Source organism: Astatotilapia calliptera, chromosome 17 (genome assembly GCF_964374335.1).
Source record: "Astatotilapia calliptera chromosome 17, fAstCal68.1, whole genome shotgun sequence".
NCBI lineage: Eukaryota > Metazoa > Chordata > Actinopteri > Cichliformes > Cichlidae > Astatotilapia > Astatotilapia calliptera.
The window spans coordinates 21,428,804-21,453,633 of record NC_137438.1 but is presented as its reverse complement, the minus strand read 5'-3'; the positions used below and the strand labels follow the sequence as shown (position 1 = coordinate 21,453,633).

General features: G+C 41.3%; 1 protein-coding gene across 2 annotated transcripts in view; it reads right to left on the bottom strand.

Annotated features, from left to right (window-relative positions):
* Nucleotides 1-24,830, bottom strand: part of plxnb2a.1 (plexin b2a, tandem duplicate 1) — a 230,550-nt gene that overhangs the window by 162,415 nt on the left and 43,305 nt on the right. For both annotated transcript variants that reach the window (XM_026148328.2, XM_080291728.1), the window contains exon 2: nucleotides 1,204-1,261. The gene's annotated coding sequence lies outside the window, so the exon portion shown is untranslated. The remainder of the gene's footprint in view (nucleotides 1-1,203; nucleotides 1,262-24,830) is intronic.

Genomic DNA, 24,830 nt, shown 5'->3' with positions numbered 1-24,830 from the left:
TTGATCAGCTGTTGTTAGAATTTATTTATTATTACTTTCTACTCCAGGATCTTTTTCTACGTAGCTGACGCTGGTAACTGTGCAGGGGCGGATCTAGCAAAGTTTAGCCAGGGGGGCCGATAGGGCATTAACTGGGAAAAGGGGGCACAAAGACATACTTTTCTTTCTTATTCTCATTTAAAATGTCTAGCTTTTAATAAATAATTATCTGACACACAAAGTTTTAATTTGATGTAAAATGAATAGAAGTCAATTACTGTAAATAGTGACTATTAAGTCTAATATATATACCCTAGTAAGCTATAGTACTTTTTCCTTTGGGAAGGTACCATCTGTGCAGTCTGCAATTTTGTTGAAGAAAGATGTTGAATCTATTTAATATTTCTTGAAAAATAATTGATTTCTGTGCATTTTTTTTCACACTGCATCAAATTAAGGTTGATTACGTCGATTAAGCATCATGAGGTGGAGCGTGAGGGGTGGTTCCCTATTTTTTATTTATTTATTTTTGTTGTTGCTGGGAGTTGGAACCCTATTAGTTAGGTTGCTTAATATTTACGCTAAGTACTCTTTAAAATACCAGAATAGGGAGGATGGTGTAGGTCTAAGTTTATTAGATTGATCAGTATTGCTGAACTATGAAATATTTTTTTTGTATACAGGTATAACAGAATAGCTTTAGTGTAGTTGTTGTTTTAAACTTGAGTATGAACTTGCAGACTTGCAAAATGCAGCAAGATATTTTAAAAAACAGTTTTGTTGATTAAAAAACACTATATCGGATTCATATCGGTATCGGCAGATATCCAAATTTATGATATCGGTATCGGTATCGGACATAAAAAAGTGGTATCGTGCCATCTCTAGTTAAAATGTATCTCCCAGTGCTCCCAGAGGTATACAGATGTTTTAAATCTTAGAAAATGTGAGGACCTACATGAAGCAATCAGATGAAAGACTGCTAGCACCCTCAGGATGAACAAAAAGGTGGGGTTCAGTTGAGTTCTCAAGCAGGCAGTCCACCAAATCATCAAAAAAAAAAAAAAAAAAAAATCAATATTTTCCTTCAATCACAAGTCTACCACTGAGGTCGTCATTGAAATAACATCGTCAGGTGGCTGAAAGCAGGTCCTGAGTGAAGCTCTGATTAGAGATCTTAGAAGGCAAAGAGGGAAGATTAGGGTGGAGGTGATCAAATCTTACCTGTTCAGTGATGAAGCCTGTTGAACCCTGATGACATGAAGAACCTCTCTCTCCTCACCTACGAAAGACACAAGAGTTGAGTTTGTTATTTCCTTTAGTTATACTTGGTAAACTTATTGATCAAAGCTTCGAACATAAATGCATATTTTTGGGTTCGATGGTTTAAACATTCAAAAACATTGCTGCTGTGTGAACGCGGCCCGGCGAATCACTCGTAGCTTTAAATCTGAACTCGCTAATTAACTCTCCCACGGAGTTCGACTTGAAACACACAAATTAACAAAATTGAAGCGATGAGGTTTACGCCACCATTTGATAGAAGGTTAATTATGCTCAGAAACAGCTGAAAAACAGGAGAAAGAAGCAGCCAGGAAGTAAACTTCAGAGGAGACGACACCCCCACACACCAACGCTGCTCATATACACACACATGCTAATTACGCCTAATGCAGGAATCACTCAGCCTCCAACTTTTTTGTGACTCAGCTCAATCAGACTTTAGTAGTCCATGTGATCTGGACCAAACTAATCAACCACCTACACTACCAATCAGCCACGAGTCAGAACACTTAACTCCACAGCCTGGCAGGGTGACCAAGCTCAGATTAACGCAGTCTTCAGTACTTCACAGTTGCCCCTGATTAAAGTGATTTCATGCCATTCATGACACGGTGCCCCGATCCCGGCTCTTAACATGCAGGAATTTCCATCGCACTTCACACAAAGGGAACTTTTAAAAAACGCTTAACATGAATCTCATAGAAAATGCATTAAATGCACCATTAGCTCAATTTAAAAGCTCAAAGGCAACAGAGTTGTTCATATAAGCCAAATGTCTGAAAAATATGGACGAACCAACTGAAACTCTACACACTAAAGTCCACGGAAAGACTCCATCTGATAATCTGTCCTTCAGAAAGAAAAGATTTGACTGATCAGAGTTATGAGTTATAAAGATGAACCTGTTTTTCCTTCTATGGACAAACAGTTCAGTTTTCTCAAGTTCTCTTCTGCACAAGCTTTTTTGGTGTCAGTGCCAGTAAACAGAGTTTCTGACAATGTGTGCAGCATAAACGTTATAAAAACGGCACATTTTAACCGAAACCGCAATCTTTCACTGAATCTAACCAAAGGGTTTTATGCAGGACATGAAGCTCCCAAAGCAGCTCCCGATGAATCGGTGATTCCTCAAACGCTACCCCTCCTCCAGCCTCCCAGTGTAGACACCTGTGGCTTATCTGTGAGGCATCAGAGAGGATTTTTAAACCTCTACTTAGCCATGAAATGAAAATCTTTAGATTTGGAATATGCTCTGTGAGGTGTGCCGTGGGCAGAAATAAGCAGCGCCCCTGGAGCAAACAGCACACAGAAGAGGTTCACCTGGGTTCAGAAAGGAAACCTGTTGCCAGACCTGAGCTGTGGAGCGCTCCGCCTGCTCCTCTGAGGTCTGCTGAGTCTGTGGACTTACTCCACTTTTAGTTCTGTAGTATTTTACCTCCAATGAGTGTAAATGTCATTTTTGTATTTTGTACATTTTGTTCTTTTATATTCTTTCATCCGCTGTCCCCTTTTTGAAAAGATTTTGCACCATCTTAGATCAGTTTTGTAAAGTGCTTTGTCTTGGAAAAGCACCGCATAAATAAATAAATATGGTTTGCTCCCTCTCGCTGTGAGGCAGCAGCGCCAACAACCGCGCCACGCTGCAGCCCGTTTGATTCCTGAAGATGAGAATGATTTGTAAATGCTGTAAAACGTTTTGTGTGCACATGCTGACATCAATAATCGGCTCTTCCCTTGAAGTGGATTACGTGACGCTTCTCTGTGTCGCTGAAGTTTAGGTGCCTGTCAGGTGTCCATCTGCGAGCAGCGTGCTTATGATCAGCATTTTTAACAATCTGCCAAATCAAACATGCGGAGCTTCCCAGTGTGGCGACTCCTTGTGAATAAGGCAGCGTCTGAAAGATTTTGGATGCGTGTGAAGACTTCAATGAATCAAAGCAACAAGTCAAAGACATGGTAACATCTATTAATATCTACAGGTCTTAAAAAGTAGTGGTTAACGGCTACGATTTCAGTTAAGTCTGTTTTCAGTTCTTTTAAAAATAAAAAAAGATAATTCGTATTAGCTTTGATATTCCTCAGAGTGTACCCCTGGGAAGTTGTTGCTGGTGATTAGTGCCGATCCTATAAATACACACGATACAAACTCTGCTGGGTAAACATGCATCCAGCTGCCGAGTGTCAAACGATTAGCCTCTGTTTGACCTGCAGCCCAGCGATAAGTTATTTCCTCTAACATTCACACGCCCGACTTGGCTGTTTGTTCTGGAGGAAAAAACCCAGAGGGCCTGCTCAAATTTGCTGCATTGTTTAGCTGAAAGATGGCAGTTTAACGACTGAATTCCTCGTTAAATACGTTGCTTATTAATCCTTCATCTTGTGAGGCGTCATTGAAAATTTTGAGGCCTTCTGAAATCGGCTTGCCTGCGTCTCAGTTCAGGCGTTGCAGCTGGAAATTCTCCATCTAAACTTATAACTTTATAATAACTTTGGTTATCTTTCTACAAACATTTCCTTCTCTTCTCTCTGTGGAGCACTGAGTGCTGAAATATAAATGAATGATTCTGTTAACTCTAACTGGAGGTCAAACCAGTGATTATTTTCATTATGGATTCATCTTCTAATTACTACCTTATAAAATCCACCAGGCCTTTAGTCTCAGGCTAAAGATATTTAAATTTAAGGTTTCATAAAAGACAAATAAGCAAAATCCTGACACCGTATGAGCTGGAAAAGAGAAAATAGTTACTGATTAATTTTCTTTCCTTTTGCTTTTTCGTTTTGCTCCTCTGCATTAGAGCACGGTGACTAAAAAGGCCAGATTCTTTAGGAGTATATCTGCTGGTGATCCCATTTGTTTAACGGAAAGAACTGAAGCTAAATTAAACTTTATTTGAAAGGAAATGCAAGATTTAGTTGAAAATGACAAAGAAAAAAGCGACTTAAAAAGATAAGAAAGCTGTCAGTTAATATTTTCTATTGCTTGATCCTCAGTCCATTCATAATGCATGACAGGAGATAATTTTAACGCTCTCAGGACTCTGATGTTGGAGGTGATCTGGACCTTTTCCCCATTTCATGCATGAAATAAAAAGCTGCTTTGATCAAATTTGAAAAAAAACACGCGCTTTAATGAAAGCTGAATCAAAGCGTTCCTGAATCCAATTCTGTCTTATCGTCAGTTTACCTGTATCGCTTTTATTTGAACTGCAGTGTGAGCAAGAAGTCAGAGTAGTTCCAGGTGGATACTGGAATCCATTGGGGGCTCCTTTTGTTACAGATTCATAACTTATTATGGAACGAATTTCAAGTCAAAGCCGACGTGCGGCTGACTCTGTAGTCTCAAGGTTGCATTTAGCATTTTGCAGGTGATGTGGTGCCTCTGGTTTCATGACTCTTTGCAGACTAGAGAAAAGCATATTGGGGTTTTGTTCATGAGAGGGGAAAGGAGAAGTCAAAAGTCACAGCTCCTATTTCCCTGCCCTGATCTATGGCCACGAACTGAGAAAAAGAAGAAAGAACAAGATAGCAGATTCCCTCAAAAGCCAAAAGCGACACCACAGCCGACGCGAGTCTCAATGAGAGCTGAAGCTACTGTTGACCAACTTATGAGTAGATAGTAAACACATCAGATCTTACTAGGAATACAATAATGCTGGATATCTGCACTGATATGGACTTGGTTACATGTTAGGAATGAAAGAATGCCACATCGTTTGACCGAAATGAAAATCATCAACCTACAGAGGGCTGAATTCAAAACCATCCTGAAAACCAAAGAGCAGAGCATTTTGCCAAAACGTCACTGCAGCAACTCAAAACAGTAATAGTAGTTTGTACGCTCCCACATGCTTGCATACAAGCTCCTAATGAAATAACGAATGGTGTCCTGGGGGATCTCCTCTTGGATCAGGACCATCACTGAACTCCTGGACAGTGTGAGGTGCAACCTAGCAGCGTTGGATGGATCAAAACATAATGTCGATGAGGTGTTCTATTGGATTTTGTTCAGGTGAGCATTAGGGCCAGTCAGTGGTATGGACTGCCTTCATCCTCCAGGAACTACTTGCATAATCTCACCACATGAGTCAGGGCATTGTCGTCTACTAGGAGGAACCCAGGGCCCACTGCACCAGTCTGACAGTGGGTCCAAGGATTTCACCCAGATACCTGATGGCTGTCAGAGCATTGTTGTAAACTGTGTAGAAGTCTGTGCCCTCAAATGTTATGCAAATTCCTAATGTTGTAAACCTCAACATCTGGCAATAAACCCATTCTGATTCTGATTCTGATTCTCCAGACCATCACTGACCCACCATGGAACCTGTCATGCTCAACAATGTTAGAGGCAGCATAACTGGTGTAAAACCAACGGTCAGTTATGTTTCTCTATAAATGTGGAGAGAGCTTTCAGGTAAGGCGAGGAGCTCGGTTATTTGACAGCAGAAAAAGAATCTTAACACTTTCACTTTTTAATCAACTGGATATTTTGCATTCCTTCAACATTCTGTCAATCGATCATGCATGTACCACGGGGTAAATACAACCTTCTGTACTGCAGCACAGCATCCTTGAGACTTAAGCAGTCTATTATTCAAAGGGAGTGGGTGTTCATGTTTCTGTGTCTCGCTTGTTCTCCATAGTGGGACGGTCTTATATACACCGCTATGTATTTTCTGAAAAGACACAGACACATATGTGGAAGTTGAGTTTTTCCACTTAGAATTGAATCAAAGAAAAAATCTGTCACAATGAGACAGTAACACTGACAGTTTCTTTTATTAAACACTCTGTAACAGAGGACAGGTTGACAGCATGATTACCTCTTTACTGTTTTTATTGTATTTAAGGCAACACTTGTGTCATCCACTTTCTTAGTGCACCTTATAAAAATCATACCCAGGCTTTCCAACCCCACAGAACAGCTTGAGGTGTCTGCACACTATTTTCAGCACAGATTTCAAGGTGTTGTGTTGCTTTATATGCCTTTAATATCAAGTTAGATAGACAACGGAGAACATCAAGAAAACTGGATAGAGTTCCCTCCTCAAACCCCATCTGAACTCAATTAAGCAAGGCGTGATGAAAAAGTTCCAGAAATCAGCCCATTAAAATAAATAAAAACATATTTTACCACATATCCTCTCAAAACTCCTCTTCACATGCACCTTTTTCAGTACAGCCGTTACTTTTCAACATCCTCTCATTAAGTTCTGCTCACTGCAATCCTCAGCATCAAGTCTGTGTCATACTGACCTGGCTTTTATCGACTATCGACAGGCTCGTGTGATGACAGCTAGGTCGTTTTGTGGTCGTTAGCAACTTTCAGTGGGAGAATTTTTTATTTTTTAAGACCAAAGCTCTAAGGTCCAGTCATGAATAGAATCAGGAGCATGCAAATGCTTTTTCCAATGCTCACAGAGACCACAGACACATAAGTTTACTACGACAACTAAAGGAGTTTTTTTGGCCATTCCTTTCCTAATAGCAAGATTTAGCTCCCCGGGAAATCTGTCCACTTTCTTTCTGCCATCCATCCATCACTCATTATTCACACAGCACTCTAAGAAGAGAATCACAGACTTTCCTCTTCCAGGCCACCTCCTGTGGCTCTACTGAGGGGCACTGAGGCGTTCCCAAGCCAGCAGGGAGGTAATCTCCTTAGCATGGCCTTGATCTTCTCCGGGACCTCCTCCTGGAAGGACTCCCCCAAAACTCATCCTTTAGGAGACATCCAGGAGGCACCCACGAGGCATCCAAGTTGCCCAAACCTCTAAAACTTTCTCCTTTTAATGGCGAGAGGTAGCCGTTCTACTCCAAGTGCCTGACTCAGAAAAACCCAACTCCTCCTCATATCTAGAAGGCTTAATCAAGACATCATTTAATTTTCCACTCTTGTATCTGCAGTCTTATTCTTCCAGTTACTACCCAAAGCTTGTGACCATAAATGAAGGTTGGAGGGTAGATTGACCAGTAAATCCACACCTTTCCTTTTAAGCTGAGCTCTCTTCATCACAACAGACTGGCACAGCATCCATATCACTGTAGATGTTGCACCAATCCCACTCCATTCTCCCCTGACTCATAAATAACACCAAAAGATACTTAAACTCCTCCACATGGGCAAAAGTTCACCAGCGACCTGGAGTGGGCACTCCAGCCGATTCCAACTGAGAACAAAGGCCTCAGACTTGGAGCTCATTCACAGCATAACCACTTCACATTTGGCTGCAGACAGTCACAGTGCAAGCAAGGCTCAATGAAGCCAATAGAACCACATGATCTGCAAAAAGCAGATGATGAAAAACTGAACACCACACCCTCCACCCTTTGATTGCACCAACTACTGTCCAACTACACAGGACTAAGAACAGGACTGTCACCAAGTGATCTCCAACTAACAGTTCTGTTCGAATCTGTTCAAACATGCACAAGAAAGGGACCCTGAAGAGGAGACTGGCCACATTTAATTATAGTAGCTATGGTTTTTAATTTTTGTCAGCCGACACCTAGAACTATTTCTAACTGATAGTTTCAGGAGGAACTTTGCTCCCGAAGGTAGACACAGAGGCTGGTTTTAGCACTTAATGATGAAGCCATTTCCCTCTAAAGCTTGTGGAGACAAAAACAAAGATAAAACAGAACAAATTTTGTGTTTGAAAATGTGTTTCAACAAAAGAAAAAAGTCAAGTTGAATGTCCTGTAGTGGTTGAAAGCACAGTTAACCTCTGCCATGTACACTCAGATCACTGCTGGTTCTGAGTTTAAAGTCAGTGCCAATGTAAAGAACACTTTCCAGCTTGGTGTTAAGTTACTCATAGCATAGATATTAAGGAAGGCCCTGGTGGCTGGAAATCCAATAAAGGGAGTTAACGCTTGCTTTCTTGGAATTTCCCTCCCCTATAACACTGAAACCATATCAAATGACTGGTGCTGACAGCAAAAGCGAGAAGATAAGTATGAGTGTGTCAAGACACAGGAGTGAGGTAAACATATACACACAACGAGACGCAGAAAGTGCAGAGAAAACATAAAAAAAACAAGCTGAACAAAAAAGCCACAAGAGGACGAGGAAGACAGAGATTTAGGTTCAACATGTGCAAAATGAAACCTGCATGAGTGTACTGTAAACACACACTGCTGCTGCAGCTGCATGACAGATGGAGAACAAGTGCTGAATGCTGTGATGTGATTTACAGGTTGATGTGCTTTTCCTCGCAGAGATTGTCACGATAGTTTATTATACTTTAAGTCTTCTAAATCAACACACACACACGCACACACACACACACACACACCCCGAGTGGAGAGGAGTCTTGTAAATCAGTTTTGCTAGCTGGTTTTTATCTGAGAAATGCGAGCTATGAGAGCAGGGCGGTACAGCGAGCTCAAAGCTGTGCAGCCGAGCCGTCTTCCCCCTTCAATGACTCACACGCAGGCGCTGCCTCGCTGAACAGCAGGAAGGAGGCGAGCGGCTGCCAGGTTGAGGTAAGAACAGCATCATGCTGCGCAATTAATGATGAAACATGATGAAAATACACTGTATGCCTTACTAATGTCTGAACACCATCATATCCACACATAACCGACTCAGCTGCTGCTAAACTAGTTAGATGGGGTAATTTCAGACCAGTCCAGACAGCTTTTGCAATCACCCAAAAATCTAGATGGTGCTGAAATGATCTTTTTTTTTTTCCTTTTTTTTTTTAAGCTCTCAAGTGCATCCCGTCTCAAGTTGCCTTTATACAAGCGACACAGGTGTTCTTTAGGCCACAGTCAGTGACAACCACCCTCCGGAACCCCAGTTTACAAAGGGAAACATAAAATCACACTGAAAATGCTCAAAAGAGCAAATAACAACCTAAACATGGTTAAAAGGTTGAATTCAGTGGTGTTGTGGAAATCTATCCTACCTCACAAACCATCCAACCTGTTGTTTCTGCGCATATGCACAACACAAAACCCTAATTTACTTCATTGTTTTGAACCCATTGTAAATATTTGTTATGGTTATGGTGAGGATTAGGGTTAGGTTTAGTCAGAAGTCACCATCAAATTATAATACGGGTAGGACGATTTGCCAAAGTAGGACGGTTTCTCAGAACAGTGGCTCAAGTCAGTAGCCAGCAGCCACATCCCCAATTAAAGACAGCTTAAGGCCTCACTTAAACGAGTGATTTATAACAATACCAACTGCTTGTAGAGTCATCGTGAAAGGTGAAATGAACCATATTTCAGATCAGGATGTAAATTGGACGTAAAGTTGGACATTTTAACATAACCTATTGGGACTGACAAGCATTTAGAGCCTCAAGTGGACATGAGAGGAACTGCAGTTGCGCTTGACTGCCTGCAAGCAATGCATTAACCAGCCACTACTTATATCTAAAGTACTTTTCAGTGCTTTAATTACTGATCGTAGGGCGACCGTGGTTCAGGGGGTTGGAAATCGCATCTGTAACCGGAAGGTCGCCGGTTCGATCCCTGGACTCTCTGTCCTGGTCGTTGTGTCCTTGGGCAAGACACTTTACCCTACTTGCCTACTGGTGTTGGCCAGAGGGGCCGATGGCGCGATATGGCAGCCTCGCTTCTGTCAGTCTGCCCCAGGGCAGCTGTGGCTACAACTGTAGCTGCCTCCACCAGTGTGTGAATGTGAGAGTGAATGAATAGTGGTATTGTAAAGCGCTTTGGGTGCCTTGAAAAGCGCTATATAAATCCAATCCATTATTATGATCGCCCATAGAGAGCGTGTCTCAGCTCATTTAGTTTTAAACTCCACCTACAGTCCAATTTGATTTTGAGTGGGCTGAACCAATAAAACCATCGTGTGTCAAGAAGTACAACCTTTTTCTTCTTCTCAACCTCTTTAATGTACAGCTGAGAGAGGTTATAAAAAATAAAAAATAAAAAAAACACCTGTAATTTTAAGAGCAGATCCAAGTTCTTCCACATTTTCTCATTCTGACATTACACCCACAATATAATGCAACAGTGGCTCTTTAAAGGCACAAGCCTTCACATGCTGGACACTCAAACTAAACACGGAAAGTCTTTTACTTTTTTATAAAATAGTAGTGCACTTTATTGAAAAACTTTAATTATTAATGACTTTACTGCAATTTTCTCACTTTGTAAAGCCGTCCGGCGGCCCAGACTGGAGCCTCTGATGGGCTGTAAGTTTGACACCTCGGCCCTTCAAAGGTGAGCTTGCACTTTAAGTCTTTGTGAAATGTGACAGCCACAGCCAGCAATATAGAGCCGAAACCATTTTCGATTACTGGCTTAGTCCACTACAGAAACTTAATTGCCACTATTCTTATAATCATTTTAAATCCCTTTTCAAGCATAAAACATCCCCAAGAGTTTCGGCTTTTGTCTCTTGATGTTTCAGACCACTGTGCATGGAAATGGTAAATGGCCTGTATTTACTAGCCTAAGTACCCCAAAGCGCTTTACACATCCAGTCATTCACCCATTCACACACTGGTAATGGCAAGCAACATTGTAGCCACAGCCACCCTGGGGCGCACTGACAGAGACGAGGCTGCTGGACACTGGCGCCACCGGGCCCTCTGACCACCACCAGTAGGCAACGGGTGAAGTGTCTTGCCCAAGGTCACAACGACCAAGCCGGGGCTCAAACCGACAACCTTCCGATTACAAGGCGAACTCCCAACTCTTGAGCCACGATCGTCCACACGATCAAGTTATGCAAAGATGTTAACTGTGCTCTATTTTTATATATTCTGACAGTGACAGACTGTTGTTTTTACAATCTGTCAAAGCAGAGCATTGATAGAATTCCCTGCAGCACGACCCGCCTCTTCACTGTTAGTCTGAATGTCAGGTTTGGTCCACAATGGGCGAGACCCTCTTCATACCAGCATAGCTTATTGGCCAATTTTATATTTAGTCCTTCATTGCGGGTGTTTTGTAACTTGTGCCTTTAAGATTTACTGTGGCATGTTCCTCTAACAACAAATTACCAACTGCTCTCAGAGAGGGAACAAAAAGTGGTTATTATTAGTCCTAAAAAGCCTCTGTTTGTGTTTCTGAAAGGAACACCTCATCTTTAACACGTATTGCAGCTCACAACTTGTGTGTGTGTGTTCTCTTCTTGTGTTTTTAAATAAGAGATTAGTGTAAAAAGTGGCGGTGTTTTTGAAAAAACACCATTTATCCATCAGCCTTAACCTCCCTTTCACTTCCTTTTTGCCTCTCATTGGCTCACACTCTGTTTTCTCTCCGAATCCTTCACAGCCTCACTGTTACTGCTCAAACTGTGTGGTTAATCCACTGTGGCATGGTAAAGGCTTCACACTCACACACACACACAGTTCTGTGCCTGTAGTGGAAGCCTTGCAGACATGGGATTTCCTTTCACATCCAATTGAGACCAAAGAAACTTGGTGAGAAGAGCATGGAAAAGATAAGCTGCTGGTGCACACTCACACACAAACATCTGTGCAAATATTACACCAGCATCGCACACAAACATCAGCAGCCTCAAACACAATGTTAATGTGATATAACATGCAGCTTATAAGGCCCCCTCCCCACTCGTCAAAGACTGTACACATCAACTGTACACCAAAAAAAAAAAAACCCCAAACAAACCAACACACATCTTTCCTTTGTAGGAGTGTGCAGACAGGAATTTGTTGAGACATAATTACAATGTGAAGTCTGAACAGCATCCGATTACGATCCGGAGGTTTTATGGCAGGCCTTTGAAGAGCTCCGAGTGCAGCAGCTCAGCTCGGTTCACAAAACCAGCCTGCCACAGACTAAAGCCAAGTATGGGGCTGAAAATCAAACAGATTTCCAGCGCACATAAATGTGATTTCATCAGGAAAATCTGAGCTGACACACAGCATATGAAGACAAATAAAGTCAGTAGAGGCTCCTTTAAAGTCTCCAGAATAACACGGAGGGCCAGTCACACACTGCAGCAACACTTTCTGTGCTGTGAGAGTTCGAATAGCTCAGAGCAGAGGAGGACACGGAGAAAAATGGAGGGAGCATACAGATGATATTCGACGTAGATACCAGATCGTATCAGGAGAAAGGATATTGTGACGGCGTGGACTCAGCCAGAGGCCGTCGGTTTTACATCCCAGTGTTACAATCAGCAGAATCTCTGCTGCAATGCTCCGAGGGACACGAAACTCCTAAATTAAACTAACCAATTAGTTTCCCATAAACAACAGCTCAAATGGCAGCGAGGGATGCGGTGATTGTGAAAGTCTGGGCTGACTCTGAAATGTTTCAAACTGTAATCATTTACTAAACCAGATCTCATGCACCTAAAGAGATATGAAAACATGATGTAATTCAACTGCATTTACACTTACAATCCTTGAGCACTGCAGACGTTATTTGATTATGTTATGGTATATATATAAAAAAAAAACCTTGGATTCACTCGACTTTTATGTTAAAACTGTGCAATCCAAGTAAATCTGAAACTGCTTAAGGAATATTTAATCATACTTTTTTTTGCCTGCAATAGGTTTATTAGAGGTGGGGAAGTATGTTAAAAGTGTCCTTTTTTCCTTATCATTGTAGGGTCTTCACCTTACAATACAAGTTAAAAGTTCATGGCTGGGCCACAAATGTTTCCAAAAGACGCTGCAGAACAAGCCAAAACCGAAAGTTTCCCAACAAGCTCAGTAAGTTTCCCAGTGGGAGAAGTAAGGGGGATCAGTTTTACCTTAGTTGGATTTAAATATGTTGAACTCATCTGACTTCCTACATAAAGGAGAAAGTTTTTAACTTTTCAAAGCCTGAAGAACATCAGGTTCTCATAGAGAACTGTTAGCGTCCTCGAGCACCCCGCTGCTCAGCAGGTTGGCCATAATTGCAGGCCTGTTTGCGCCATCCCCGGCCCCTCCGTGAACTCTGTGCGACAGAGCACAAACACAAAGCATCAGGAGGGAAGCTGGCCCCATCAGATTGTAATTCACAGACTCACACACACACAAACACACAGTTTGTCCAGTCACACGATCGTGGCTCAAGAGTTGGAAGTTCTTCTTGTAATTGGAAGGTTGCCGGTGCGAGCCCCGGCTCAGACAGTCTCGGCCGTTGTGTCCTTGGGCAAGACACTTCACCCTACTGGTGGTGGTCAGAGGGCCCGGTGGCGCCAGTGTCCGGCAGCCTCGCCTCTGCCAGTGCGCCCCAGGGCAGCTGTGGCTACAATGTAGCTTGCCATCACCCGTGTGTGAATGTGTGTGTGAATGGGTGAATGACTGAATGTAGTGTAAAGCGCTTTGGGGTCCATAGGGACTAAGTAAAGCGCTATACAAATACAGGCCATATACCATTTTCTTGCACTACCCTAATGTCAATCACCACCAACACTTGAGCTTACCTCGGCTGTACAAGGGGAGTTTTAGCCTCCCTCAGCTCAGTGTTTTGGTTTTACTTGTTCACTCTTAGCTTGTGTCTGATAACGACACTGAAACAGTCGTCACGCATCACACTTGATTTGAACCACAGTTTAGAGGAAACATGGCACACAGGGTGAATTCATAAGATTGCAGCCCTGGTTTGTCTCAGCTGACTGTAGCTTTATGGCTAAATGCATTTCCTGTTCCACTGTTTTATGGCTCTTAGCATTTTTTGGCAGGTGGTAAAAGGCTCCTGATACCTATGACTGCAACTGTGTCTAATGCTGGTTTCTGTCAGCCTCAGCAGGGTGTAGCAGTGTTCAGGCTTTACACAATCATCACTCAACCCAAAGTCCTTTCTCACCATCACTACAATGTCTCCAGTCATAAAATTATAAACGAGTACTTGTGCCTTCTTCCTGCATTCTCACCACCTGCATCCAAACAACACGAGGCCCTCAGTAAAGCTTGTGCTACGGCCACGTCGGGTAACAGCATGCAACAACGCTGAGCTTTATTGGTTTATCACACATAACGTCTCATGTTCACATGAAGATGGAGGGGAGTGCACGGGCAGTAAACAAATGTAATTATCCGAGTCGAGAACTTTCCAGCAGGCGCTATTGATTTTGTGTGGCGCTCAAAAGTTTATGCTCAGAGAGGCAGGAGGAAAAGATGAATGTAGGAATAAATCCAGCATCACTTCCAAACACTCTGTAGTCATTCAGGGCTGTTATGACTCCGTTTGATGGATTACATTCATTTGGGTTTGAGATTATTAATGCTAACCTAGTTTCTCCACGGGAACTGATTCACAGAGTCACTTTAACAAGATGTAATGGATGCGTTTTCTAAGTTGTTTTAATAACCAGAACAGAAACACATGAAATATCTCTGATTTGTTTTCCATTAGCGGCATCTTTGACTGCAGCTGTTAGTTTAACACTCAAAGGCTCAAATCGAAAGTAGTTTCTGGCAAAGCGAAGCAATTTTATTTAAACTCTGCTTCACACACAGACGGAGATTCAAGGTGTTGCAGAGGGAAAAAAAAAAAGAAAGGAATGAAAACGAGACAGAATACATGCCTGCGAATGAGAGGGAGGTGGGTGTAACAGCCAAGCTGCAGGAGGCTGAAGCAGTGAAGGTGGATGAGTTTAAATACCCGGGGTCAACCATCAAAAGCAACAGACAAGAGAGGTGAAGAGGAGAGCGCAAGCAGGCTGGAGAGGGTGGAGTCCAGAAGGTTTACGAGATGGTAGTGAGAAGTGTTTTCATGTAAGACACTGACACTCACGCCGCTGTGGTGAAGAAGCCAAAAGAGGAAATCCGTTAAAACCGGGTTAAGAGTTCAAACAGCACAGACCAGATTAGGAAACACGAATCAAATGGTTCAGATTTCAGAGCTGCTCTAACACTAGATCAGAACAACTGCTTTTAAAGTTAATGGGTGAGGAAGACGCTGGGAGAGCGTTCCTCTCTGAATCAAATGCTCGTGGTCCATCGACCCTTTTAAGATAGATCTCAACCCTGTACAGCCTGAACTATGAAATCATGGCCACATTATATTATTTTTGGAAAATGAAGTGAACCTTCTGACATTGTTAAAGGAAATTAATTATAAATTTGCTTAATGTGTTCATTTCTATCGTTTTTCCTCCACCCAACATTTTTGTGCAATTTCATTTTTTTTTTAGGAAAAAAGAAAATCAAAAACACCCTGATGATGTAGACTTCCCAAAAACGAATGGAATAAATATGATACACACAGCATCACAGGCTTAAGATGTATCAGTGTTCTGTGGGTTTTGATTTCTTCTTACTGTCATACTATTTTTGAGTCAAGATTCATTTTATTTTTCACTTTAATAATCAATCAAATAAACCTGATATACTGTTTCTGTTTCATTTTGTTTTGTTGCACAATTCTGATACTGACACACTTGGTTCATTGTGCTATAAGGACACATTTGATTTCATAAAACCAAATAAAGCAGAAAAAGATCAATCAGCCTTTGACCTGCCCGTCACCCTCAGTATATTCAGATTCTGCAGCCTCACACTGATGCAGAAACAAAACATCTAAACCACAACAACCCTGATTGTTCTGTTTGTTAGCAGCTTTCCAGCACACACAGTTAAAATAGTAGTTTATATAATAATGCAGCAGTGTATCCACTCTATCCATTCCCTGTTATCTTGGAGTGTTTTTATTTGGAAAGTCTTCTTACCTATATACAAGGTCAACATTGTGTGATGAAGAGAAATTGAAATTTGTGTTACACACAAGTCAAATGAGTTTAATAAGTAAGTGGTTAAATAAGCTCAGCAGCAAAGCAAATTACAATCATCAAGCCAGACTTGGGATATTTCAGGAGCATCATGCAGATGACTAATAACTAAAAGAAGCGTCCCATTGTTGTGTTTCTGCCCAGGGCACCTCCCAGTGATGAAGAGGTTTTGCAGGGTCATGCTTGCTTGGCCATATTGGTAATGTGTTTATCAGCAGCCAGTGGCAACAGGTCCAGAGACTGGCTCTGGTTTACTCAGGATTCCCACAGATCAACTGTGGATCATATTTGAACTCTTTTGTATAAAGTATTAATTCTTGATATTAAAAAAATAAGCTTGTTTTGTCCTCTGAATTTGCCATTACAGTGATAAAATGTTTGCTTTTGTTGGTATTTTTTCAGCTAATTCGGAAATCATTTGGAAACTGATGATTTCTGGAGCTGTGATCGTGTTATTGGATGTAAGGGATCTGTGTATTCTGTTCTATTTTAGTGTAAAGCTTTGTTTTAAATCTGCTACAGAAATACAATTTAATAACTTAACTACAAGCTTTTACATCACGTTAGCATATTGTGAAAAACACACAGATACTTTGTCATTACAGGATTGCATGTCAGCGTCTTTCACTGCAAATTACAGTGACACACACACACACACACACACACACACACACACACACACACACACACAACTTAGTAAAATAGTGATGAAGAATATCTGACATATTGTAATGTAGCAGCCACAGTTTGGAAAACCACTGCTCTAAATTCCACAGCATGGATCAACAGTCTTCTGAATTACCATTCAGAAGACATTCACTCAGGGGTCAAGCTACAAAACAAGGATAGAAAAATAATCGTTCAACCTTGAAATCAAACTCTGAAAGGGGAAAAAAAAATCAAAAAACATCCAGCATCATGAATGCACATTGTGCTCTTCTGAGGACTCCAATTGGACGGATGGAATCAGGTCATCAATAAAACTTGGCAACTCAGATAACGGAATTTTACTTCCTGAGTATTAGATTTGCTCCTTGACACCCACTCAGAGTTTACAGACTCCTATCAACACATTAATACGCGCTTTGTTCCGACCTTGAAGTTTTACGGTGGATTTACAAGTTTTCCTAAGTCAGTCTGATAGAATTACAAGACAATTCAGGGACTCGCAGGAGCCTTTTCCAGCCCCGTAAACACTGGCTACATCGTCTTCCACTGTAATGGCCCGAATACAAGAATCTAACTCTAAAAATGCATCACTGCAGGTATACCATGATACAGGAGCAATTCTGATGTTTGGTAGATCATTAAAGTACTGCATTGAATGTTACGATGGCAAACTTTGATCTCACCAGAAAGACGATAACAGTGGTTGATTTTTAAAAATAACACTTACATTAGTGAAGTAAATAGTTCAGTTTGGAGAACTTTGCTTTCTAACATGAGGTTACCCTTGCTGCCATTTTAATCTAAATCATCGTGATTTCCTAAAACTAACCAGGTAGGTTTGGCGTGTGACAACCATCCTGCTTTGGCCAGCCGTGGTGTATGGTTAGCCCTCTGTCTTGCCTCGCAGGTTCCTAATGATTGCAACTGAGATCACCCTGGCCACTCTCCCCAATCCACTCAGCGTCATGCTTTCTGTTTGGTTTGGACCTTATTTTAGCCTTATTACTTTTACCTGTTCACTTACTCCACCCAGTATACAAATAGGTGACATCATTCTCTGCAGTGTGTGAATGATGCAGAACCATAATTTGGTGCATTGTTGCTGTTATAGGCTGTGAAATGGAAAGTAAACACCCATCCTCACCCAATGTGTGAGCACATAGGCCAACACAACTGTGCTGTTCTCTCTGGGGCTTATATTTAACATCTATTAAAAGTGACAGCACGTAATCCCTTCAGTGCAACATTAAATTCCACCCTCTGGTTAAAGGTGCTGGAGTTAGAAACTTTACTGGCAAAACAAATAAAAACAAGGGCTGTCCATAAAAGTAATAATCCGAAAGAAAACCCAGAATAACACCTGAAATAAGTCTAAAAACAGTGCTTAATACTCCCACACGGAGTAGCTAACCCAGGGCTTCTGGTTGAAGCTCGTACCACCACCGTGCCCTCTACTTCGACCTTTGAACTTCATCAGCCTTTTTCTACCTCAACGAGAGCACTACAGGCACTAGAGGCAAATGGAGAAACATTCAGATGTTGTTTTAGGAGTTAGACAATCGACAGGGGATAGATAGAGCTCTTTGCTTTCTGAACAGGTCAAGGGTGAATTCTTCACAGGCGTAGTCTTTAAAGAAAGAACTCAAAAGGCTTCAATATCAATACAGAAGCTCTGTGTGGTTGCTTTCCATAGAGGAGATCACCAACAATCCACATCAGATCAATGGTAAACTCATGGAAGGACTGCTCGTCTTTGATGCTAAAGAACGCATGAAAACATGCCCCTGAACTGTCCTCCTCTGTGGTAGCCACTGGTAAACAGCTGCATGCCAATTGGAAAACAAAGGCTTTTTTGTCTTTCATGCAACACAAAAAAAAAAGGGCACCATTAAAATTGACTCAGTCACATCGCCTGGGGAAAAAAAAGAAAAGGATTTCTAAAAGCAAACACGATTCTCTTTCATACATGACATGAAAGCAGAAATGTTGATCCCGGAACGAGCAGGAGAGTGATGTCTGAGTACGCCGATGCATTTCAGCGTATGGTGCAAATTTAAAGCTTCTGACCGAGTTATGTAACATCAAGTCCACTGAGAAATGAGCAAATCCCATAATCCTCGGACAGAAAAGGCAGTGAACAAAGACACAGAGCGAGCAGAGGGCAGAAATGAGTCAGCAGAGGTTAGGCGCTGTAACGTGGCAAAGACAGAAATGCAAACACCAGCTCTGTGTTGGTTTCTTTACATCCTTATGGCATTTTAAATACTCTCAATGGAAAATAAAAAAATCATACCGGAGGTAGATCTGGACCAGACTCTGTAATGATCTTTTTAAACTTTGGGCATACTTTCGCATCCAAAAACCAAGAAGCTTAACAAATTATCTTCCAATATAGCTTAGAAATTCATTAAGAACACAGTGGCATACAAACCTGAGGGTAATTTACATGGTTTCAAGCTATAACTAAAATATGCAAAGCCTGAAAACATTTGCGGTATCGTTACTGTTTTTATTGGCTGGCTTTCGAGTATTACACCCATAAAGTTAATTCACAGAGGGCTGTTTCCAGAATTTGCAGAGGGCCTGTCAAACACTGAGACCTAATGAGGAGTGAAGCTCTGGCTCATGCAGATATTTGACAGGACTGGGGAAACAATGCAGAAAAAATGCAACAAAAAAAAAATCTAACCATCAGGGGGCAGCATTTTACCAGTGCATGCTGCTAGAAAAATTGCGTATTCCGCGATAATTGGCGAGAGCTTGCTGAAGCTTGCTCTGAAATCTCACAGGCCTATATGCACATGCTTCAACCAGTTGCCAATTGGTTGCTGGTTGTTGCTGGGTGAGACTTTTTGCACAGGGTTATAAAATGCTCCTGAAAAACTCCTTGTTAGCTTTAGTCACTAGCAGATCACAGCAGTCGCTCATAGTTTGCATGCGAGACAAAAACTCAACAAGGTGCTTTGAAACTATGAGGACATTGCTGCAAAATTGATCTATGCCAGACCCTAGCATAGATATTTTTGGACACAAAGTAAAAGAAGCCATTTCCTTACATTTTGTTGAAAGCTTTAGCTAAATCAGCTGGTATTAAATCATTTTAAACACTTAGATTTTCAACTACACTATTCTGTCTTTTATTCCCCTTAAAAATTAGTTTCACACTTAGTATCAACCTGTAGCAGATCAACAATATCTAGACTGATATTCAAAACCTTTGGCTGCACCATCGGTTCATATAAATATTAAATAATTATGGCTCATTATGATTGATTGCTCTAGGGTCTCGTCGTCATCTTATTGGCCGTTATAACGTTGGACTCATCAACGCAATGGGTGCAATTGGAGAACAATAAAGTCTAATTTTTATATAATACACACTTGAATTCGTGATTAGAGGGACATAATATGTTGGCAGCAATTTTATCCTTGGCCTTATTTTCAATTTCCACTAAACATTTCATTAAACCAAGTATTTGTTTACAAATTGCTGGACAATGTGAAGAGAAGAAGGCCTAGAAAAATACGGTCAAGACAGAATCACACACTGAATTTCCATTAGTACTGATAAGATAAAGTACCGTACAGCCATGAGCAGCTTCCTGTTTAAAAAAAAATTGAAGGCTTGCATGGGAAAGTGCACAGAATCACTGAATCACTTGCAGAGGTCATTTGTCCTCGTGCTGCAGTACGTCTGTTCTTAATTACCTCCTGCTATGTCACACCACAGCATGCCAGTATTCCTCAGAGAGCTCCAAAGGGGCTTTCCCCTTTTCCCATGTACAGGGGCAGGACTCTGCTTTGGGAGTGGACATGCAGAGAACACCAAAACCCAACATGAAGAAATTAGGTTGGGAAAGAACCGAGCAAACCTCAGCTTCCAAACAACTCCACCACAACAATAGACTAAAGATAGAAACTTTAAATAAGCCTGAAATAGATGACATCCTTAACTGCTGGACCTCCTAGCAGACGAGTAGATTTTGGGACAGTTTTGATCCAGCAGTTTAACCTCACAAAACAGCGTCTTATTTCAGGTTGTTTAAATACACAGAGTCCAGTCAACAGTGTAAACATTGTTCTTGTGTTCAGTCTTTCTAGGATTCAACTAACAATTCAAAAATACTGATTCTGATGTAAGATACCGATGTGGCGTATGCCTCAAAAACACCAAACTGACTATTTTTGTCTCTTTGATAGGCAGGTCTGCTTGTTCCTATTGAAAGCACAAATCCCTAAACCTTGGTGCACAAGTTTGCTGCCACACGAACCTCTGTTCACTTTACTCAAAATAACTTCCACTAAGAAAAGAAAAACAAACAAAAAACAAAACTGGTATTCACACAGCACCACAAAGTTACTGGGAAGGGTGGATATGGAAGGAGTTGCCCCAAGAAATTCACCAATGATTGGAAGATGCAGCCCACAGATCAGACAACAACCCAACCTCTGCTGGTCAGACTAAGGATTGCTCCTCAAACCCATTTAAATGTGGTTGCGTCTAAAACAGCAGCGAGGAGGAGCCAACTGTGCACCAACACCGGCACCTTTTATATATGGAACACTCCGAACCCCTTACTTTACTCATTTAACTAAACAAGCATTAGCAACGGCTTTATAACAACCAGACACACTCAGACAACGTCAGTATGATAACAGCTCTTTTTCAAAGCAATAAAAAAAAAGAGCAACAAAGCATTAATTAACTCTATGCTTTGTTCTGGTGGACAGAGAGCACCATGGAGAGATCTGTCAGCACGTCCAACTTCAGAATTCATGACTTGGCACAGCGACTCGTCTATACAAGGGTATACGTCTGAGCGTTATCTAGAAGACAAAGCTGTGGCAGGGAAAAGCTTTCAGGGATCTGTCAGGGTCGCACGAGGGTCATGACCTCAAGATCAAACAATGAAGTGTCCAACTACTGAGGCAGAGGTCAAAGGTTGCATTAGTGCCTGCGATAAAGCCTCTGCCTGAAGACTCGTTGTTATCATTCTGTCAGTGCTTTACAAGTAAGAAATATTATTACCAACAAACTTTCACTTTACCCATAAAGCTATTTCACAAGGTCAAGTTAAATGTTAAAATGATGAGGAAGAATGCCAAATATCTGAATTGATGTTTCTCTCTTTATTTTATTTTATTTAGAAAAAGTGTTTGATTTTAATATTAGTTCAACTAAACGACACATTCAAAGAGTCGGCTTTAGCTCTGGGAACCTGCAAACGCACATTTGCTGTCACGACTTTTCCCCCCACATAAAAAAACCCCAACTGATTAAAGAATAATATAATGGAGATTAATGCATAATTATATTATTTTCACTGATTAAAAATCACAATATCAAAAATATTCAAACTTGATTATTTGGCTTCCTCACAAGTTTCTGTGCATGAATATTCATAAACTTCTATTTGTTCCCATTTGTTGTCTGTCTGGGCTTAGATGAGACAAAGTATTACCATGCTATGGAGGTATAAAACAAAAACTGGTGGTTCACATTAGCACTATAATACGTTTAAAGTTACTGTGTCAACAGGTACATAATTCCCTAGTTCAAAAAGCCTCAGTATGCTCACATTCACTAACTAACACGAAATGCAAATTCAGAGCATATCAAATGCATTTAATATTGGCTGCAGAGGTGAATGTCTGCTTGCTTTATGGGGTTTGAATTCAGTCTTTCTATGTGGAGTGCATTTTCTGCCAGGTACTCGTGTGTCTTTCCACTGGCTAAAAACATGCATGGGGTTAGGTTAACTGGTGATCCCACATTGACCATAGGTGTGATGGTGAATGTCTGTATGACAGACTGGCGACCTGTCCAGGATGTACCCAGCTGGGATGGGCTCCAGACTAGGGCTGGGCGATATGACCCAAAATTCATATCTCGATATTTTTTAGCTGGATGGCGATATAAGATATATATCTCGATTTTTCTTTTTAAAGCCATAAGTTAAGAACAAAAAGAGAGTTCTTAGTCATACTGTGTCCCAGATGTCACACGGGCACTTTTATTTACATACAGCGTAGATATTACTCAAAAATAAATTATCAGCATATATTAAATAATCATGGTCCATAAATAAAAGAAAACAATGTTGTTTTTGTGCATAACAAAAAGCTCACAATTGTGCAGTCAAAATGTAAACTAAAAGACGCTGAGCATAATAACAAAGAGACAGATTTCACAGCTGCTCCACGTCTCTGAACAGGTGCCATTTGTGGTCCTTATACACACACTGTACGTATCACTCCGCGAGGCTCCTCCTCTGTAGCCGTAATTCTCCGACAATCCATCAAGCGGTGCAGCTCCGTAGCTTAGCAAAGTCATATTAAAACATTTTTTGACAGATTGCTGAGCGCTGTGTACCACATAAAATCGGTTCGCGGTCAGTAAGCACAACCAGAATTCATACATAAGGCGCACTGTCGATTTTGAGAAAATGAAAGGATTTTAGGCCGTGCAGCCCCTCCGGGCTGCATGTCGTTAGCGCGGTTAGCTCGCTAACACGTTGACGCCATCCAGCCCCACGCACGGTAACTCGCTAACGGAGATTTTCCGCTTTCATCTTGTCATTGCCTGCAGGTGAAGCTATGGGGGAGGGGGAGTTGTGTTCAGTGAAGGAGAGGCGAGGCCGAGTAACGTTGCGTAGAGACAAAAGTGGACGAAAGAGAGGCAAACCTGCGGCTCCACAAGTATAATTATAACGTAACATAGATTATATCGATATAAACGATATTGTCACATCTTATATCTCGTATGAAAATATATCGATATTTTTAAAAAACTCGATATATCGCCCAGCCCTACTCCAGACTTCATGACACAGACAAACCCCTCAATTGGGTAAGTGGAAGAAAATGGAGAGATGGTTAAATATTTGAACAGTAAACAATAGTTCTGCACTCTTTGATTCATTGCTTGTTACTAAGATGGATGCACCTCCTTGTGTTAGCCGGCTTGTAACCAGTCTTGAGTCTTCAGGCCACCTCCGCAGTTACGACTGTTGCTTTTACAGAGGTGGCCAGGCTCTGACTTCCACTGGGATGGTCACAGAAACTAATATCATGCTAATTATTCTTCTTTTTGGCAAATCTCCCCAGGCTAGAGTACATCTTTTCAGCCATTATTTGCTCATCCACGCATGACTATCATGTAGAAGTGACAGCGAAGGCTCTCGTTTAAATAACCCACAACTGAAGATTAGAACGGCTGTGGAAGCTAATCTTTTTAAAACATTAACAAGATAATTTACAAATGAAATGCTGTTAAATGATACACCCCTGACAAATAGTTCTGCAAGAACCTCCTGCAAATAAAATAATAGTTACTGGTTTATCTCCAGTTCGAGAAGTATGTGTGTGCAACACCAACACTGGTGGTGAAGGGTTCCCAGCAACTTTATGGTGGTTAGGTCCACACCTTAGCTCAGCTACTGATCATAACATTGCATGAACTCTCTTTATGGTTAAAGGTTACAGGAGTGACTTAAACAAGACAAATTTTCTTAAGAGCAATCCCAGTTTAACTCTGAACCATAATAAGCTGCGAGACAAGAGACCTACAGCTTCAGCCAAAAAAAAACTAAACGACTTCCACAAATAACTGGGGAAAAAAAAATGTAAACAAGGATGTCCTCTGCACCTTCTCTCTGTGGAAGACTTATTTGTTTTCATCAAGCTATAAAATCCTGACATTCAACATATGTTACAGAAGCTCTACTCCACAGTACCCGGCCCTGCACTGTTCACGACTTAATCTCTTTCCAGCCTCAGTCATCAGCTGGAGACACACACAGGGACAAACACAAATGCAGCCAAGCAATCAGAAATGTAGCATATTTCCATAATGAGGTTCAGAAGGTGAAACAAAGTTCTGCCCGCCTGCTCTTCATCTCTTCCCATTTCTCTGTGGGTGGTCTTATTAAATCCTCTCCATCGCCACGACCTCCTCTTTCCTCTGGCCGTTCAGAAACTCATTAGACTGCTGGAAGATGCTCATATCCAGGCTATTTAATCCATCTCTCAGGGCTGTCAATCTGTCTCTTGAGGTTATTTTTTACCTTAATCTCAAATAATCAAACTTGATCTATTGGGAGTACTGAGGAAGCTGTTGAGGTCTGGAGCATATTATGAAATCTGGCTCAAGCGAGGGAAATGCAGGATAAATATTAATATGTGTAAATCTCTCTTTTGAGTGCTACCTGTCCACTTA